At 39.9% G+C, this 21,228-nt stretch overlaps 1 long non-coding RNA gene across 1 annotated transcript in view; it reads left to right on the plus strand.

Moving 5' to 3' along the window:
* The window catches only part of LOC138739772 (uncharacterized), a 126,867-nt gene extending 107,798 nt beyond the window's left edge, over nt 1-19,069 (plus strand). Inside the window, exons 2-3 of the long non-coding RNA XR_011342407.1 lie at nt 4,910-5,020; nt 19,008-19,069. This is a non-coding gene — a long non-coding RNA (uncharacterized lncRNA). The remainder of the gene's footprint in view (nt 1-4,909; nt 5,021-19,007) is intronic.
* The last annotated feature ends 2,159 nt before the right edge of the window (nt 19,070-21,228 follow it).

A 21,228-nucleotide genomic window follows, 5' to 3' on the forward strand; every position in this document is an offset into this window, starting at 1 on the left:
TTTTATTACCAGATCGCAATTCCAGCACAGAAACAGGCCAGTTTGGTCCTTCTTGTCCATGCTGAGGACATTCTCCCACCTAGTCCCAATGACCCACCCCATAACCTTTCATACCTCTCTTTCCTTAAATATTAAAATCTACCACTTTGGCTGGAAGCTCATTTCACACTCTCACCACCCTCTGAGTGAAGAAATTCCCCCTCATATTTCCCCTGTACTTTTCCTCAATCCAAGTCCTCTTGTTTGAATCTCCTCCACTTTCAATGCCACATTTACTCTATCTGTCCCTTTCCTTCTTGTTCAAACCCTGAAATCCATACAACATTCTTGTAAATCATCAAATAATTGAGGGATGTGAGTATCGAGGGCATGACTGGGATTTAGTATCCTTCCATAATTATCTTGGAGAAAGTGGCAGTGACCCACCTTCTTGAATTGTTGCAATGCATTTGGAAAAGGTATTCCCTCAATGATGTTGGGTAGAGAACTTCAGAACTTAGAGCCATTGCCAATGAAGGACAGCAATATAATTCTGAGTCCAATAATGTGTGACGTGAAGTGAAATGTATAGATCCAGGGGTTCCCATATGTTTCAAAGTGGGAGGAATTGCATGCTTGGGAGGTGTTGCTGAAGAAGCCTTGGCAAAATGCTTCATTACATGTAATACCTGATATCTATTTCAGATGCAGATCCACTGGTGATGGCAGGAATAATCATTTAGAATAGAAGGCAAAGACCCAATAGATTGCTCTGCTCTATCCTTGGTGATTTTGAGCTTCTTAAATGTTGATGGAGTTCAGGCAATTGAAGACTAAGTTTTCATATTTCTGGTCTGTACCTTGTAGGTGGTCCACTGAAATTTCTGGTCTATGGTAATCCCTGAGAATGTTTTTGTGATGAGGATCCTAGCAATTATTTTATGCTGAATATCAAGAGAAGGTTATTTCACTCTTTATTTTGAGGGATAATGATTGTCCAGGTCTTTCTTTGGCATGAATGTTACTTGCCTAAGCTTAAATATTGTGAAGATCTTACTGGCTAATGGGAATGTACTCTGATTGTTTTCCTGCTGCTTCTCTGATTAGCCATAATAACAGTTGTCATTAATGTACTATTCATTCTCAGGCAACTTTAAATGGTAAAACACTAGCTATTGTAAACACGTGTGGATACTTCAATCACAAGCTCCTTTAACACTGCCAACCCTTCTAGGAAGTGGTGGGAAAACTTACTGGGCATGCTGCACTTGGGATCCTTTCCCACTGCACCACGATTTACTTGGTTAATCGGCAACACTGTATTTTAGAGGTGACAATGCGAGAGTGTGATATCACCAATGTGTATATGTACAGATTGTAGTGTAGGATGACTGTAATTGGCTGAGAGTGTAGCCACACCTACTGGCAGGTCTTAAAGGATTGCTCTGAGCCAGAAGAGGTCATTCTGGACTGGTCGACCTACATGCGATATGCTCCAGTCTTTTAGTTAATAAAAGCCTTGGTTTGGAAATACAAGTCTTTGGTTCTTTCGACATGCTCTACAGAGAGCACGTTGTGCTTTCACACCGCGAGAAGGCAATTACTAAGTTAACTCGGCCGGGCACTGACACTTGCCCCTACCAAGTATCAGAGCCTGGTTGAATTTAACTCACATTGCCAGGTTGGGATGTTGCACACTGTGTAATTACTGGGTATGGACCTGATAAATTACCTGATTCAACCCACATGTAATCAACAGTGTGAAAGGGGGTAAAAGTGATCAACTCTTGTTTCAGAGCTGTAAACATTGACTTCCTCCATTCACTGTGATAGAGTGTGCTGCCTACAAGTAATGTTCCCTTTACATTTTAGTAGACAGTGTGTGCAAAAATCTTAAGTTGTGCCAATTTTTTCCTGTAACCAAAGTGTGTGTGCACTGAATGCTTGTGCAAATGTAAACTTGAAATTGTTTCAAGAAAATTTTAACATATTTTAACCATGATTAACTATTTGTTTAACTAAGTAGTTAACAGAAACAGTTTACTAAGAGATTATTTTCAATAAGTATAATTATTAAATACTACATTATTTTAGGTAACTAACTTTTGTGCACACATTTATCTCCTTTGTGTGCTGGTTGCAAAACGTGTGTGCATGTGCACACATGCACAGCTCAGAGGGAACAGTGCCTACCAGGTACATTGAATATCTTTTGCCCTGGCAGGACCTTGCAAACCTATGTGCATAAACCATTATTAGCAGAAGGGAGGGGATTGGATGGGGCCATTATCTGTGTTTATTCCTAAGTTACACAGCATCCTGCCACTGAATATACCACCATCCCTTTGATGGCTCAAAACTAACATTACTGTGGGAGCATCTTCACCAGATGGATTGTAAGAAATCAAGTTAAAAGGTTCATCAGCATCTCTCCTCGAGCAATTCAGGACAGGACATAACCAAAGCTTGAGAATAAATAAAGTATTTCAAGGATTCTATTGAACCATGGCACAATAGGTAAAATTATGTTCACTGAATTATAAATGACTTTGATTAACTTAAATTTCACACAACTAAAGGAGAGAACTCTGCCTTTTTCAAAAATGAAGTGTACTTGTCTGTGAGGTGGGCTGTGAGTTTGCCTTACTTGAACAGAACCATTTAGACTCCATCTCTAGTGTAATTCTGTAGGAATGGGGCACTTTAGAAGCACTGACTTTGACAGGTGACTAGTTTAGTGGCAGGGCGTCACTGACCATCAAAGCTATTGTGGGTACACATGGAAAAGTGATTTGCTGTTATATACTGGGTATGAACCAGGGGTTGCGTTTGTTCCTCGCTGGTGCCTCATTTCTGTGAGAGGCTCTGGACAATATGGCAACACTCTAACTTCCTTGCGGTAGACAAAATTAAAGAATTTCATGTATGTTACATTCTAAATATAGTATTAAGTGACAATTATGGAACCTTTACCTTTACCTTTGATAGTCAGCTGGGAGCTAGTATCAATCAAACCACTGAAGCTGGAGCAAGGTAGGACATGCTGCATGGGTGGTTCACCATCAATCGATGATTTTCCATTGTTAAAATTCTGTTTTTCACTCCGCAGATGCTGAGTGGCCTGTTGAAAATTTCCACCATATTCTGTTTTTATTTCCAATTTTGGCCATGGTATCACATTACATGTAGAATTTATTGAATAAATTTAGAATAAAATAATGAAAATGTCTATTTTGATATCATGAGGATAAATCAATCAAGATACGAGATGCAAACATTCAAAAAAGTTAACCTGAGTGTATCACATGCTCCAATCCAGATCTATCCTCAAAGAAAGGTTAAAAAAAAAACACTAGATATGTTTGCCTCCCTTCTCTGAGTGCTTTCAAATATATGCCACTAATATACACTAAGTATTAGATTAGATGAAGCAGGATCACCAATAACTTTTCAATATGGCTGATCTTTTAATGCCTTTCGATGTTATTTACTGTTTTCTTCAAGCAAGTTTCTAAATATTCATGTATCAAATTATGTACGACTTTCACACACTAAAAAAAATAGAGAATTGCATTTCTAAAAAAAACAACTGCTTCAGACCCTCAGTTTTGTGACACAACGGTTTAAGGGGTGTCACTTATGACAGATGTCAGTGTACTGGTAACTAAATTGCTGTCACATAATTATTCATCAGGAAAAGCAAAAGGCTTATTAGATGAGCTCAAAAACATTATTCTTCATTGATGTTTATTTTAGATCAGTGCTTAAGTGGCGTGACTGGCATACAAAGATATTATTTAGTGTTACATACATTTGATATTCAGCTGTCGTTGTTTGTGATGCTTTGTTGCCTCAGGTAATTATGTCTGACGTCTGCTGTCTAGAGTTCTTGATAAGTGTGTGCATGCATAAATTCTGACAGGATATCATGGGTCTGGTTAGCTAATTAAGTCATGCTTCTTTATCGTTTTGTATAATGGATGAACCCACACTCATCTGTCAAAGGATGAAAAAGTTATCACTATTTTAATTCATGGATGCCGACCGGTGCAAATACATTTCTTCACTCTGAGTGAATACAGCTGCAAAGTACCTCAGGCTGCTAAATAACTAGGTATGAGGATAATGTTAAGGCATGTTTATTTTGATTTAGAATTATCAGAACCTCCTGCTGCCGGAAATATATTCAATATGCTGTGCTGAATTTAAAATACAGGAAGAATTCCACTTGGGCAGAGTTTTAATGAGAAGTTAAAAGTATTGAACTGCAACAATTGAGGAGTGGTCAGCTAACAAAAAGGCTTCAAGAAGAAGTGACCCCATCATAGGTTTTAACATACAGTGTGAGACGAAAGAAAAGCCAAAAAAGAGCCAAGGGCTTTCATGGAAATGAGGTCCTGGGAAAGGGAGAGATGATGCCATGAGTCATGGCTTCAGCTCCGCAAAGTTGCAGGAAACAGGAAGAGAGTGTTGCTCTGGAGAAGCAGTCAACCCTTTCCATCTGTATTCACGAATGGAAACAAAGGAATTCACAGATCTTCATAAAATTGTTGTTGGTCCAATGAAAATCGAGTGGGCAGCAATGCAGTTGGAAACTCAATAAAATAACTTTTGGAAACGGAAATGGTGGGGGTTGTGGCCATGTTGTTTGTTTTTACATTAGCCAGAACTGGTGATGAAACAGACCTAGGAACTGGCACAACCAGTTGATTTGAATTTGGTTAATATTTTCCCTGTATGTTTGCCAATGTGTTGAGATGTTTTCTTTTCTGACCAAATTAACTCCTTTATTACCTCAGCTGCATTTTGTACAAATAACTAAAATTAATATTTGTTTCAAAATATATCAATTGAATGAAACTTTATTTCAAATAAAACAAAACATGAAATAGACCCAGGTCCTACAATAACGGTTTCATTTCATTTACAGTGATTTACAAGAGGCTGTAGATGCTGGAACTGCGAGCAAAAGGCAATCTGCTGAAGGAACTCCATGGATTGAGCAGCACCGGCAGGGCAAAAAGAATGGTCAACGTTTTGGGTCTGTACTCTTCTTTAACACATCAGATAAAGGTATTACTAACACAGCTCAACAATTTTTTTTCCAAAAATTTGCTTCCTGAAAATAAAATTGTGGATTATGTTAGACAAGTCCAGCTGAACACAAAGATGATTTGCAGTATCAAGTAGGAAGTTGGAGAAACTTGAACTTTTACTGAATTTTGCATGTTTAATCATAAAATAATGCTGACACATTGCATTAGTTCGTCTGACTTAAAAATGTTTTGATGCTGATTTTCATTTGTATGTAGTATCTGATGCCTCTTATGTCAGAGTCCAACAATAGTCGGATTCCAGTTGCGCTGATACCGTTTTCCCATTTTTCCATGATCGCAGAGGTTATAAACAGAATAGAGAAGGTGCAGAGGAGATTTACAAGAATGTTGCCTGGGTTTCAGGGTTTGAATTACAGGGAAAGCTTGAGCAGGCGGGGACTTTATTCTCTGGAGCGTAGAAGATTGAGGAGTGATTTGATTAGAGGCATTTAAAATTATGAGGGGGACAGATAGAGTCAATGAGGACAGGCTTTTCCCATTGAGAGTGGGGTAAATTCAAACAAGAGGACATGGATTGAAATTGAAGCGGGAAAAGTTTAGGGGAAATATGATGGGAATTTCAGAGGGTGGTGGAAGTATGGAATGAGCTTCTGGCCGAAGTGGTAGTTATGGGTTTGATTTTAATATTTTAGGAAAAATTGAATAGGTATATGGATCAGAGAAGAGTGGAGTGCTATGGGCTGGGTACGGGTCAATGAGACTAGGTGAGAGAATGTGTTTGGCATGGACTAGAAGGGCCAAACTGGCCTGTTTCTATGCTGTAATTGTTAAGTGGTTATATATAATAGAGTGCTTGTGATCATTCTGACCACTAGAGGGAGTCAGAGATGGGTTGTTGCAGCTAGGAGTAGATTCAAAATGGATGCCTCCACGAGGTTGTGAGTGCTTTAGCTAATAAAGTATAGTTGTTATAAAAGAACCCAAGTTTTTTTAAAAATTATAATAATATAAGAAACATCACTGAAGTGTCCTGGTGAAATCTTTCACCATATTTGTCACTGACTGCACCAAGATCAGCAGGGAAGAAGTCCAAGCGTGAATGCAGACAATGAATTTTCAATGATATTTTGCACTTCCTGGTTTTTTATGCTTGAAGTAGACTTAAAATATGATACAAAATTATAAAAATAGATTATATCTAAAATAAGGTATGTGATAGGAAAATTTAAAGTGATTTTTGTGATCAGCAGCCAAAATCCATAAAATACACCCAAAAGTGTTCAGGATGCAAAATTTTCATTGTGTAATCTGCGAGTATCAGAGAATAAACCTTGGTCTTCTGAATGTTGAAATCATTCCTTTGTCAGAACCAGAGGATGTATGAGTGGGGAGGGGCTTACAACAGCTTTATACCGGAGAACCCCTGCACCACTGGACTCTCCTGCTGTACTCCAAGTCGAGTTCAGAGATACAATGGAGTGACAGATGTGCTCAGCATATCCCTGACACGATGACTCTCATTAGTAAACTGCTGGAAGGCAAGGGTCTGACCAGTTAAGGTAGGCTGCAGAAGATTTGTAGCCACATTGACATCAAAGCTACTCCCAGAGTTGGGAGTGCGAGAAAAGATATACCGACAAGCAGTCAAAGATCTCTCCAGAGCTGCTAAAAAGGGAAGTCAGTGGCTCTGGATGAGGAGAAAGGATTCCATCTTGTCCTCCAAGTGAGTGAAGAGCATCTAGCGGGTGAGCCTGGGAATGCTGGAATTCACAGCAGAACCCACCAGAGGTGTCATGAATCTACCGGCGAAAAATTGAGGAAGGAGGGCTCCTACTTGATAACCCAGAAGATGCCATCACTCACTTGGCTACCCCGCAGAGTCTAGGCAGCAAGTTTCAGGCGTGCAATAAGGGATATTAAGATCTAGACATACAAAACATACCTGGGATTTACTTATTTGGGAGTAGCTGAATGCCAGCAGTTCTTGTTGAAACAATATAATTTAGTCAGTGCTTCAAAAAGTTAAGTTTTCATCAGAACTGATAACAGATTCGCTTCCTCGACACTTTTGGGTGTATGTTTAGGATTTTGGGCTGCTGATCGCAAAAGCCATCTTAAAAATTTCCTATCACGTACTGTTTTTTAGATATAACCTATTTTGTGATTTCCTGTCATATTTTAAGTCTGCAGGTATATTGCCCACAAAGCAAGCTGCTTTGGTCAGTCTTATTCCTTGAAGAAAGGCTTAATGTCAGCAATATACTTTTGATTTTTTGGACTCGCTGAGATCCTCCAGCATTTCTGTGTTTTTACTATGTCAGTCCAAGCATGCCTGGGCATCCACAGTGCAGGCGCTATGCAAATGTTGTCTTAGGCCTGGGCATGCTTAATCAGGATAAATGCAGACAAGCTATAAAAGCAGCTCACATATACAGACACTGTGCATTAGATTGATATAGAATGAATGCACATTGATGCATAAGTTCTTCAGGCAATAACACAGTGAGTGTACTTAACAATAGCATTTATTATCTTCAGGAAGATTCAATACAGTAGAAAGGTCTCATCAATGTTGCAACAGCTGTGATTCATTCTGTAACATTGGTGGCAAGTATACGCTTAATGGTAAATTCAATAAGATAATTTAATGTTTCTCCAACTTCCTATGTGAAATCTGAAATTATATTTGTGTTCAGCTTGACGTTATCTATCATAATCCCCAATTTTTTTAAATCAGGAAGCAAATGTTCAAAAAATTGTTATTTAGTGTAATCAACCTGAAATATTAACTCAATTCTTCTCTCTGTTGGTCCTATGAACTTTGAGCACTTTCTACCTGATTCCTCCCCCTATTGTGTTCTGTTTTTGTGGTCGAGGAATGAGAGTTTCCAGAAAAAAACCAAAACATTCAATGAAGACAAGGGCTCCTTGTTTCCAACCAACCCTATACTATTAAAATAGTATTCAATAACTCCGTATTGGATTGCTCAAAATATCAATCTTATGTCACTTCTTCTTTTGCATTTTAAAGAAATTATTTGGAGCATGCAAAGCACATTGAAGGCACATGAAATCAAACTGCTGCATGGGCCAATAATACTGACTAATGAGCAATGGGAATACTGAGCAGTGCATCATGGGAATCAGGCAGACTGATCAATAGAGAGAGAAATTAGAAATGAAATTAAATGTGCAAAAGGATAATGTCAGAGTAAAGGCAGAAGAGAAGAAAATGTTCAATACAAAGGCAGAAAAGTGGAGTCATAGAGTTACAGACCACAGAAGCAGACCCATAGGTCTACCTTATCCATGCTGTCCATCAAGTACCCATCTATATTACTCCCTCTATTTGTAGTTTTAGTGGAAATGCTATTAAACACTGACGCTCATGGAGAAGATGTAGATCTTACCCATCCATGTAATAATACTACTTTTGGCAGTGGTGCATTTGTATTAGAGGAGTTCAGTTGTGATCCTCTGATGGAGACAGGTTCAAGAACATTTGAGATGAAGAAAACACTGTGGACACAATTCTTGAAATTAGAGGGCTAATAAAGCAATGAGAGTTCCGTGACTCTTGACATTCTGACCAAGAGAGGGATAAAGGTTGTTTTAAGATATTCACAATAAGCCATGTAGTTCTAAGAGAGTTCTTAGACACAGGATAATGTTGGGCAGCACGGATAGTATTGCGGTTAGTGCACCACTGACACAGTTCCAGTGGCTGGGACCAGGATTCGATTCTTGCGCTGGGTGTAAGGAGTTTATTCGTTCTGTGTGAGTTTTCTCTGGGGTCTCCAGTGTCCTCCCACCATCAAAATATGCCAGAGGTATAGGTTAATTGGGTGTAAATGGGCAGCATGGGCACATGGGCTGAAAAGGCCTGTTACTGTGCTGTATGGCTAAAATTTATTAAAAAGGTAAATTTAAATAGAAAGATAGTCCAAGTGCAATACACAAAATTTCTGAAGAAACTCAACAGGTCATGTAGCATCAAGAGGAAGTAAAAGGCAATTAACGTTTTGGGCCTTGGGTTGTGTATTGCACAACAATCCCAACATCTGCATTTTCTAACTAGAAAGTATAAGTGACATTTTAACAAGGGAATAACATAATTGTCGAGCTGGGCTTATCATTTGGGATAATGATCAGAAAGCTGTAACAATTTTTAGAAAGAAATGGATTGAATTTTGGTTGTTTGAATCAGTAAGCAAAATAAACCAATAGCCACGTGCCTGTGTTATTTTGACCAACGCTATTTTCATGAAGGAATTACATAGCCTCAGCAGAAACATTTCTTTGTACTATTGACGTTGCAATGTTTTTCCATGTTATGGTATTTTTAAACTAGCTCAGTACTAGGTCATGCTCCACAATCAGAAAACAAGCCAGTGGGGATAACAGTAGTCTGTGATCTGGAGGCAGACAGACTAATAAGGTGTCGAAATCGTTGGAAAGGAAAACTGAACAATGTGTATAACCAGCAGCTAATCCACAATTGGCAGATTAACACCCCACAACCGCCACCTACTGTGCAGTGAACTAGGATTCACTGGTAGTGTGTTGTGCAGATGGCTAGCTCTGCCTCACAGCTCCGTCCCCATCTGCTCACATATAACCCCGGTTTCCCGCCTAAACCCAGAACCCTTCTGAAGACTACTGTGAGGCCCTACCCTCAGTTATAAGCTAATAAAAGCGTTTGTTCTTCCTCCAGTCATGAGAGCTTTTATTTGTACTACACACCGCAAAGCTGAGTTTAATGTCCCTTGATCTAGTCAGCATTTTATCATCGAATAGTAGTGTTTTTCCAAATATTTTTTGACAAAGTTGCCACCATTCACATTTATCAAATTAACATTTTGGAGTAAGTACTTAAATTAATTATTTTCTGTTGTGAATATTTCCTTCTGGAAATTAACTGCTGTTTTGAAGAGCATTTGATAACAGGATTGCAATTCACTGAAGGTGAAATGCTTTGGGATGTCCCATGAATTTAATAAGGAGCCATCAATAATTATTGATAATCAAGACGGCAGCGCTGTTGCAGTCTTTATAACGGCAGTGTTGCCATTGGTGCGGACCTGCGAGGAGAGAGGAGCAGAGACATGTCTTTTGGCATTGCTGTGCAGGGCTCTGCTCAGCAACCTTTATCAGGTTTAAACTGCCCGTAGATTGGTGCTAGTAACATTCTTTGTTACATCAAAGCCCCATGGAGGTCTGCGTACAAGTTAGTGGCTCCCATGCCCATCATCCCAGTTGTTGAGGGTAGTGGACTCCAAAGGCGTGTGGACCAGCACAGAATTCCAGATTAGAAGAACACACCCCTTCACCATCCACCCACACAACCCCCCATTCCCCACCGCACACCGACAAGGGGAAACATGGAAGAGGATCCTGCAGGCAAGGAAACAACAGCAGTGGACCAGCGAGGAGCTTGATTGTCCATAGATTTCACACCATTCTGTAGGTTGAAGGCAATCAGCTAATGGGATCCAAGCATCGGGACCATGATTCATGAGGGTGCAGGGCTCTTGATGGGGCTGGGACACTAGAGCTCGTTAATTGCATCAAGGGTTCAGAACCAGGGACCAAGGAAGGTGACTTGGATGTTTTGAGCTTGGTTCACTCCTGAAATGAACAGGAAATCATGCAAAAGTTACGGGATTGGAGGAGGAGGCGGGATCCATAGCCACTCACTGCTTTTGAGGGCACTCTCTTTTGCTTCTCTTTCTAGTCTTAGATTTCAGAATTCAGATTTATTGTCATTCATGACATCAAATACAACCCTGAGACTCTTTTTCTTATGGGCGAGTCAGTATTACCACCTATTGGCAATGCAAAAAAAAACTGTATTCAAACAAATAAAGAAATGTAAACAAACTGTGCAAGACAGAGAGAATAAAAATTAATAAAGTGCAAAAGTAAGAGTCCTTAAATGAGCCCTTGATTGAATTTGTCGTTGAGGTATCAGATGGTGGAGGAGTAGCAGCTGTTCCTGATCCTGGTGGTATGAGTCTTGTGGTGTCTTTCCTCACGAGAACAGAGCGTGTGCAGGGTGATGCGAATCCTTGATGATTACCGCTGCTCTCCAATGGCAGCGTTGCCTATACATGTTCTTGATGGTGGGGAGGGTTTTGACTGTGATGGCCTGGGCTGTGACAATGACTTTTTGCAAGGCTTTACGTTCAAGGTATTGGTGTCCCCATTACACACTGTGATTGAGCTGATCTGATATTGGACATTGGAGTAGCGGTGCCTCTTTGGAGAATTTCTAAGGCAATGAAAGGAAAACAAATTTTGTGTATCTTGTGTATTTGGCAGTAAAGGAATCTTGAATCTTAAAGATGTGAAATTGAAGTGTTTTCACAACATATTTAATTTCTGAATTAATCTGGGAAGATCCATATGTAGTTCATAAAAAGAACTAACAGAAGTAACACTCTCCCACTCTCAGCTAAAGCAGTTTTAACTACATTTTCCCAGTAGTAAATTTTCCTTAAATTGTGTCAGATAAGGGATCTTCAGTCAACATATAGATCACACTTTTGCTTTAAAATGTGGGGAACAAGTTCAAAGGATTGAAAGAGTGATAGCCCTGGACACGAACTTTATTTAGAACGGGAACAAATACATAACAGGAGACATGCACATTTGCACGCAAACTAATTTTGCTAGATAAAAAAAAAATAATTACAAATAGCAACAACTCCAGAGGGTTAAAACAAACAATACCTGCCACCTTTTCCCTGGCAAGCAGGGGCAGCACTCAACTTAAAGAAGCTAGGTAAATATTAGATTAGACGACCCACGATGGTTTCCTTTGAGGTGCATACGAGAGAGAGCTCCTACCCATCTACACAACACAGAATGAGTTTGTTCTCTATCCCTGCTTACAATCCTCAGCCTGGAACAGCTTGGGTAGTTACATCAGCAAGAGGAGAAAGTACAAAGAGAGTAGCTAGACAATAGGGCCATGTTTTATACCCAGCAGCTGGGGGCTGCCCCAGTTACTGGTTCATGCAACTCCAGGTTACTAATTGTAAAGTGAGTTTAGGTGATCATCGTAAGGTGGTATCGGCTGTGGTCAGGTCAGACATTTAATGACATGGGGTGGGGGAGGAGTGACCTTTGACCTCTTTTCCAAACCAACCAGTAAGATGACCCTCCAGGTAACAATATATTTCAGCAGAATTTAATAACTCATGAAAGTACCTTCATCTTTACTTCATGAGCAATTTTCCAATAGTAAGATGTTCCTCTAGAGACAAATACTTAACTTATTACAAGGGTTAAAAATGTTTATGACATCAGTTTCAGTGATTTAAAAAAAGTTGTTTACTGAACTATTGTTTACTCCCATTCTGTAAAAGGGCTGGACGGCTTGGAGTTTGTCCATTGTGTTCAATGAAGTTCTCTAAATCAATATATAAAAGTACCAACTAGAGAGAATGCAATACTGGATCTCCTATTAGAGAATTAGACAGGACAGGTGACTGAAGTATGTGTAGGGGAACATTTTGGGTCAAGTGATCATAATGCCATTAGTTTCAAGTTAATTATGGAGAAGGATAGGTCTGGGCCTCAGGTTGAAATTCTAAATTGGAGAAAGGCCAATTTTGTAGAAATGTGAAAGGATCTGAAATGCGTGGATTGGGATAAGTTGTTTGCAGGCAAGGATGTGCAAGGTAAGTGGAAGACCTTAAAAGGTGAACTTTGGAAAGTACAGAGTTTGTATGTTTCTGTCAGGATTAAAGGGAAAGATGGCAGGCATAAGAACCTTGGTTTTCAAGTGATATTGGGGATCTGGTTCGGAAGAAGAGAGAGGTGTTGAGCAGGTATAAGCAACATGGAATAAATGAGGTACTTCAGGAGCATAGAAACGTCAAGAAAAACCTCAAGAAAGAAATCAGGAACGCTAAAAGGAGACATGAGGTTGCTTTGGCAGATAATGTGAAGGAAAATCCTCAGGGCTTCTACAGGTATATTAAGAGCAAGAGAGTAAGGTTCAACATTGGTCCCTTCAAAGATCAGAGTAGTTGGCTATGTATGGAGCCAAAAGAGATGGGGAAGTTGTTAAATGGACTTTTTTCATCAGTATTCACTTGGGAGACAGGCACAGAGTCATGGCAAGTAAGGAAAACAACCAGCGAGATTATAAAACATTTTGAGATTAAAGAGGAGGAAATGCTTACTGTCTTAATGCAAATAAGTTTGGATAAATCTCTAGGGCTTGTCAAGGTATTTCCTCAAACCTTGAGGGAGGCTAGTGCAGAAATTGCAGGGGCTTTGGCAGAAATATTTAAATTGTCCTTAGCTATGGGTGTGGGCTTGGAATATTGGAGGGTAGCTCACTGTGGTAAACCACTGTTGCACCTGATTGGCTGCTGTCAACTGGACATGCCTCCCAAGACCGATCCTACCCATAGCCCCTTTCAGGCTTCCCCTTTCCTTTTGCTCTGATCAGTCAAGGATGTGGATGGTTGTTTGATAATGTTTCGGTCCTTAGCTATTAAAAGCCTGATTGTTTCACGACTCATCCTTTTGTGTATTATTGATGGTACATCACTCACATTGTTCTGTTGTTTAAAAAAGGCTCCAAAAATAACACTGTAAATTATAAGCCAGCGAGCCTGATGTCAATAATAGGTAAATTATTGGATAAGTGATAAATAAGAGATCGGTTATACAATTATTTGGATAGACAGGGACTGATTAGGGACAGTCAACATTGCTTTGTGCATGGTAAGTCATGTTTAACCAATCTTGCAGAGTTTTTCAGGAGGTTACCAGGAAAGTTGACAAAGAAAAGGCTGTGGATGTCATTGATATGGACTTTAGTGAGGCCTTTGTCAAGATCTACATGGGAGTTTAGTCAGGAAGGTTTAGACACTCAGTATTCATGGTGAAGTAGTAAACTGTATTCAACAATGGATGGTCAGGAGAAGTCAGAGAATGGTGGTGGATGATTGCTTCTCAGATTGGAAGCCTGTGACTGTGGTGTGCCTCAGGGATTGGTGCTAGGACCATTATAGCTTATCAACTATATCAATAATCTGAATGATAATGTAGTAAATTAGATCAGCAAATTAGCAGATGACACGAAGATTGGAGACATTGTGGACAGTGAAGAAGGTTTTCAAAGTTTGCAGAGGGATCTGGACCAGATGGAAAAATGGGCTAAAAAATGGCAGATGGAATTTATTGCAGACATGTCTGAGGTGTTGCATTTTGAAAGGGCAACAAACCAAGGTAGGACATACATGGTAAATGGTAGGGCACTGAGGAGTGCGGTAGAACCGAGGATCTGGGAATACAGATACATAATTCCCTGAAAGTGGCATCAAAGGAGGATAGAGTTGAAAAGAGAGCTTTTGGCATTGTGGCCTTCATAAATTAAAGTAGTTTAGGAGTTGGGATGTTATGGTAAAGTTGCATAAGTAATTGGTAGGGCCAAATTTGGAGCATTGTGTGCAGTTTTTGGTCACCTAACTACAGGAAAGATATCAATAAGATAGAAAGAGTGCAGAGAAAATGTACTGTTGCTGGGACTTCAGGAACTGAGTTACAGGGAAAGGTTAAACAGGTTAGGATTTTATTCCTGGAATGTAGAAGAATGAGGGGAGATTTGATAGAGGTATTTAAAATTATGAGGGGGATAGACAAATTAAATGTAGGCAGGCTTTTTTTCCACTGAGGTTAGATGAGATACAAACCAAGGGACAAAAGGAGAAAAGTTTAGGGGGGACATGAGGGACAACTACTTCACCCAGAGAGTGGTGGGGATGTAGAATGAGTTGCCAGCTGAAATGGCGAATGCAGGTTCATTTTTAACATTTATGAAGAATTTGGATAGATACATAGTTGGGAGAGGTATGGAGTGCTATGGACTGGGTGCAGGTCAGTGGGAATGGGCATAAAACTGGTTCGGCACAAACTAGAAGAGCTGAAGGGGCTATTACTGTGCTGTAATGTTCTCTGGTTCTATTGCTTCTTTGTTATTTAAATTTGTATTTTTATATTATTTGTCTCTATCAGTGATTTGTACTGTAGAAATTCAGAGTTAGCCTGGTTAAAATAAAGCATTACAGTGGGGAGCAAGTATATTTGAATACATTGAAAAATTCATTATATAGATTTTTAAAAATTGTACATAAATGATTTGGATAATGGAATAGCTTCATGGCTAAATTTGTGAATGGTACTAAAATAGGTGGTAGAGATGGTGGTGTTGAGGACACCGAACGGCTTCAGAGAGACTTGAATAGATGAGGAGAATGTGCAAAGAAATGGCAGATGAAATATAGTTTTGGGAAGTGCAAAGTCATACACTTTGGTATAAGAAATAGATGGGCACATTATTATGTAGATGGGGAGAAAATTCAGAGGTTCAAAGGGACTTAGGAATCCTCATGCAGGATACCCATAGGATAACCTCCAGGTTGAGGCTGCAGGGAAGAAAGCAAATGCAATATTGGCATTCATTTCTAGAGGAATAGCATACAAGAGCAGGGATATAATGATGCGCTGGTGAGACCTCAGTTGGAGTACTGTGTATTGTATTCGGCACCTTATTTGAGAAAGGATGTGCTGACATTAAAGAGAAAATTTACTAGAATGATACTAGGAATGAAAGGGTTAGCGTATGAGGAACGTTTGTCAATTCTTGGACTGTACTCTTCGGAGTACAGAAGGATGAAGGGGACCTCATAGAGACATTTCAAATGCTGAAAGGCCTGGAGAGAGTGACAAAGTGGTTTCTCATGGTAGGGGAGTCTAGGACAAGAGGCCACAATTTCAGGATAAAAGGGGGTTGATTTAAAACAGAAATGCAGAGAAAATTCTTTAGCCAGAGGGTCGTTAGTCTATGCAACTTGTTGCCACAGGCAGCAGTGGAAATGATCATTGGGTGTATTTAAGACATTGATTATGAGCGGAAAGAAAGGAAGGCGAGAAGTATCCAATCCAGTAATCATTGGGAGATCAGAGATGGAGAGGGTGAGCAAATTTAGGTGTTGGGAGTCTATCTCCGAGGGTCTTTCCTGGACTCAACACACCAATGGCATCATGAAGAAAGCATGTCAGCGCCTCTCCTTCCTCAGGAGTTTGCAGAGGTTTAGTGTAATGTCAGAAACCCTGGCAAATTCCTAGAGAAGTGTGGTTGAAAGTATGCTGATTGGCTGCATCACCGTCTGGTATGGGAACAGCAATACCCTTAAAAACAATGCCCTCCAAAAGGTAGTGGACATAGCCCAAGGCATTACAGGCAAAATCCTCCCCACTATTGAGAATATCTCCAGGGAATGCTGCTGTCGGAGGGCAGGAACAATCATTAAAGACCCACACCAACCAGGACACACTCAGTTCTCACTGTTGCCATCAGGAAAGAGGTCTAGATGCCACAAGACTCGCACCACCAGGTTCAGGAACAGCTGCTACCCCTCCACCATCAGACTCCTCAACGACAAACTCAATCAGAGACCCATTTAAGGACTCTTACTTGGCATTTTATTGATTTTCTTTTCGTTCTCTCTGTATTGCACATTCAGTTTGTTTACATTAGTTATCTGTTTACGGTTCTTTGTTTACATGTTTACGCTGTGTACGGTTATTTTTTGCACAACCAATTAGTGGAATTCTGCAGGAAAAAGGAATCTCAGCGTTGTATGTGATGTCATGTATGTACACTGATAATAAATCTGAAATCTGTGTGTGTGTGTGTGTGTGTGTGTGTGTGTGTGTGTGTGTGTGTGTCTGTGTGTCTGTGTGCTGTGTGTCTGTGTGTCTGTGTGTCTGTGTGTGTGTGTGTGCATTTTTGAGCACCAGAGAGAAGCGAGGCACAGACACGAGATGACAAGATAGAGCAAATAAATATATAAAACAAACGCAGCAGAAAGAAGTAGATTCAGATTTCAGACAGAGTAAGAAATGAGGCAATCATAAGACAGAGACACCACAAAATAAAGATAGAAACACTAAAGAAGATGGATGCACACATACGATAGAGGAAAACAGGGAGAAGAAACAGACACTGAGATAAATGAATGAGAAGAGCCAGCAATTAAAAGGAAACACAAGAATGGAACAGATTAAAAAAAACAGTGAACCTGGAGGAGTGCACAATATATCAAATGTATAATGGATTAAAGGCAAATATTCAATTCCATAATCATTCACTTTAGGAATATCTTTAAAAAGAATATGATATACAATCAGAAAGGGGGAATTCATGGGCTTATCAAAAGTGTGTTCCTAAGCCACTGACACAGATGGAGACATGTGCGTTAAGTTTAGCAGCACCTTCTGCTTCTCCTCCATGTTTATCACATTTCTAGACTTTCCATGCAGTTACAGATAATTTTAAAAAAGTTGAATTTGCTGAGTTTGATGATAGAGGTCCAGTCTTTTCTGAATCTTTAGCACTTCTCCCCTACCTCTTACCCTCACAATTATTTCATCTTAAAGGGCAAATTGCCAATAATGGGGGAATGAAACATTTGCAAATGCTCAGATCTGGACAAACTTGATGGAAGAAAAAAAATTGAAATGGAAGAGCTTTCAATAAAAATTTGAATAGGTTTTTTTGTTTTAATTTTTTTTTCCCTGTGCATTTCAGTAATTATCCTTGCAACATTCCTATTGGTACCCTCCCATCTGTGAGGGATATGGTGGGCATGGTAAAGACACACGATGCTGAAGAGACTCAGCAGATCAAACAGTTTCCTTTATGTAGCAAAGGCAGAGATACATAACTGACGTTACGGGGTTGAGCCCTTCATCAAATTATGACTACATGTCGGCGAGTGTCTGAATAAAAGAGTGGGAGAGGGAAGGGGTGTGGCAGAGCAGGAGATGATAGGTGGGGAAGGGAGGGAAGGGACAGCAGCACTGAGGGGGAGGGGGTAGAAAGGCAGGGCTGTGAAGGTGAAAGAACTGGAAAGGCAGGAAATGGGGCAGAGGGAAGAAAAGGCAAGTAGGATTAATGGAAAGCAGAGAAGTCGATGTTCATGCCATCTGGCTGGAGAGTGCCCAGAAAGAAAATAAGGATATGGTGGGCAGTCATCACCTCCTTGCTTCTCAGTCATTCTGATTTCCAGCTGTAGTTAGAATCATAGGACATGGTTTTACGGTTCTAGCTGAGGGCAGAAAGATATGAATGTTACTTGAATGCAAAAATCTAATAAAACATGATAGCAAAAAATGTGACTAGAAAAGTATGTCAGTGGTAATGTGTCAGATAAGCATGAGTGAAAGTTAGTATCACAGATCACTATCCTGGTAAATGATTTTACAGGTTTACTTTCTTCTTTGGTCACCTCTACGTTAGAGAGACTGGGTTCAGACTGGGAGATGGCTTTGTTGAGTACCTCGGCTCTGTCCGCTGCAATAGTGTGTATCTCCCAGTGGCATCCCATTTCAGTTTCCCATCCTGTTCCTTTGCTCACATGTCTGCCCGTGGTCCCATGCACTGCATTAACTTCCAGACTGAGGTCACCACCAATATGGAGGAACAACTCATCATCTTCCAATTGGGTACCCTCCAACTGCATGGCATGCTCCAGTTTCCATTAAAATATCCCCTTTCTTCTTTCCCCTGTCAGCTTCCCCCCCCCTCCGCCCCCTGCCAGTTTGCTCTCTCTCTCTTCACTTTTCATTGTCTTCTGTCAATGAGCTAAAATCAATTCTCACCTTTTCTCTTAACATATCCTAATTATTAATCTTCCCCGCCCATTTTTTAGTCTTTATTTAGATGCCTTCCTGTTTCTAGTTTACATCTTGAAGAAGCGCTCAGGCCTGAAATGCCTGTAATATACTTTTTTATCTCCTGTGGATATTGCAAGACAGGCCGATTTCCTCCAACATTTCTGTGTGTTTTTATTTCTTTCTTCTGAGACATCTTTTATCTGCGTATGATGTTTAGTGCAAGAAAGCCAGCCTTTGAAGCTTTTTTCTGCTTTTCTTTCACCTTGGCAGTCCCAAGATGGTGTCCATTTTACAACGGATTCGTTCCACGTCCCATGTACATGAAGGTAAGAAATAACTTGCTGCTCGATTTCAAGTTTTCTGAATATTGAGTCAAGGAGAAAAAGTGGGAAAGAAAAGAACAAAACAGAGACCTTTCTGATATGTTGAAATGTAGAAACGATTAAGGATATGACAGTCCAAGGAAGAATGAATGATAATAAGAAAACTAAAGGATTACCTCTCATTTTCTTGTCCTCCTCCCAATGGTGAGGCCTTTAATTATTCTGGATTTTTTAAGATTCTCACTATTCGCACTATTCCCGCTGTAACAACATCCAGCTTTTGTGGACCCATTTCTACCTTCCACATTTGTATTCTATCCATGGTAATTGTTTCTCTCTTTGCAAGTGCTTCCTCTCTAATTTCTTCTCTGTTCTTTCTTGATTTTTTTTTGTTTTTCTCTCCTTGGTGGTCAAAGGTGAAATTCTGTACACATACATGGCAACACCTAGTGTAAAGCAGCTAGTTTCTTCTGAAATGTGAATTAGTTTTGAAAAAAATTATTCTGCTTAGAACCATAAAGAAATGCACAGAAACTGAATCAACTCCATAAGGGGAGTTTTTTGAGAGAAGGAGTGGTACCCATTGAAATGATAAGCTATTAACTGGTGTACTCTGTACTCAACGACAACTGAAGGATGGGACCTTAATGTGTGCTGTCTTGTTGATTTATAACCTATTGACTCATAATTAATCAAAACTAAATGTTATTGTATTGCATACAATTTTAATTGTGCTTGTGAATGGTGCTTTGAAGGATTCCAGGGTTTATTCTATGTTTGAGATGAAAGATCTTTTGCTGGCCTACTCAGTATTTCTCCTTCTTTGCTAAGTAATCATTTTAGAATCCACTAAACAATTTAAATTAAACGTCTGCTTCAGCAAAGCACATCACATCCTCTCATGTGAATGACATGTTTGTCCTATTGCATTTAATCATTAGGCTTCCTTGGCTCTGTGACATTTACTGAGCAATAACCCCTTCATTCTTATATGAACATTTTAAACTGGTTGCTCACCTATGTTAAAATTAGTCCTGCTCAAATTGACCTCAAAGTTTGGGAAGAGCATTTCTCCAAAATAATAATGAAATCTGAACTTAAATTAGAAAATGCTGAAAACACACGTAACATGTCAGGCAGTATCAGTGGAACGAGAAGCAAGTTAAATTTTAGTCCAAAGATCCTTCATCAGAAACTCTCCTGCTCACTGTCCTTAACAACACAATGACTTAACTGTTGGTTGAGACCAATTCCAGGTTTAACTGAGGTGCAGTTTACAGTTTAATGAGACAAAGTGAAAGCAAATATTGAGAAAAAAATAAAGCAATTTGCAAGGTGCTAAGAACGTGAGGAGGTGAAGGCAAGTGGAAATGAAATCAGAAATGGCGGAATCAGGAGGCGAAACAACACTTGCCTTTTGGGATCGTCAGGGGGCATATTCTTTCCAATAAAGGCCAAGGAGTGGGAAAGCCAAGTTCCAGTGGGAAGGGGGAAATTCGGAAGAATTATTAGTGTAATGGAAACTGATCTACATATAAAGCTTCTCGCCTCTGATTTAAATGACCTGCAGTGTCAAGGAAATAGTGAAACATGAAAGAATCAGAATTTATTGTTGTGAACAAGTCACAAAATTTATTGTTTTGTGACAGCGTCACAGTGCAAACGTTCGTATAAACTACCTTGCAACAGTAAATAAAAATAGTGCTTGAAAAGTCTTTGGTTCATTGATTATCCTGATGGCAGCGGGGAAGAAGCTGTCCTTGTGCCGCTGAGTGCTCATCTTTAGGCTCCTGTACTACTTCCTGATGGAGGCAGAGGGAAGAGGGCATGGCCTGGGTGGTAGGTGGCATTCTTAAGGCACCGCCTCTAGTAGATGTCCTCGACAGAGTGAAGTCTGGTGCCTGTGATGTCACAGGCCGAGTTAAAACCCTCTGGAGGTTTTTCACGTCCTGAGTGTTGGCACCTCCATACTTGGGAGTGATGCAACCAACCAGATGCTCTCTACAACTCACCTCTCATTCATCAATTCTCACCTTTCCTCTTATCATATCCAATTAACACCCTTTGTCTGTTTGTCTGTACTCTTCCCCCTTTCATTCCCCAGCCTTTAATTCAGAGTCTGTTTTTTTTTTCCACTCATACCATGAGGAAGGGCTCAGGCCTGAAAC

The sequence above is a fragment of the Narcine bancroftii genome, chromosome 7 (genome assembly GCF_036971445.1).
Source record: "Narcine bancroftii isolate sNarBan1 chromosome 7, sNarBan1.hap1, whole genome shotgun sequence".
In the NCBI taxonomy this organism is placed as follows: domain Eukaryota; kingdom Metazoa; phylum Chordata; class Chondrichthyes; order Torpediniformes; family Narcinidae; genus Narcine; species Narcine bancroftii.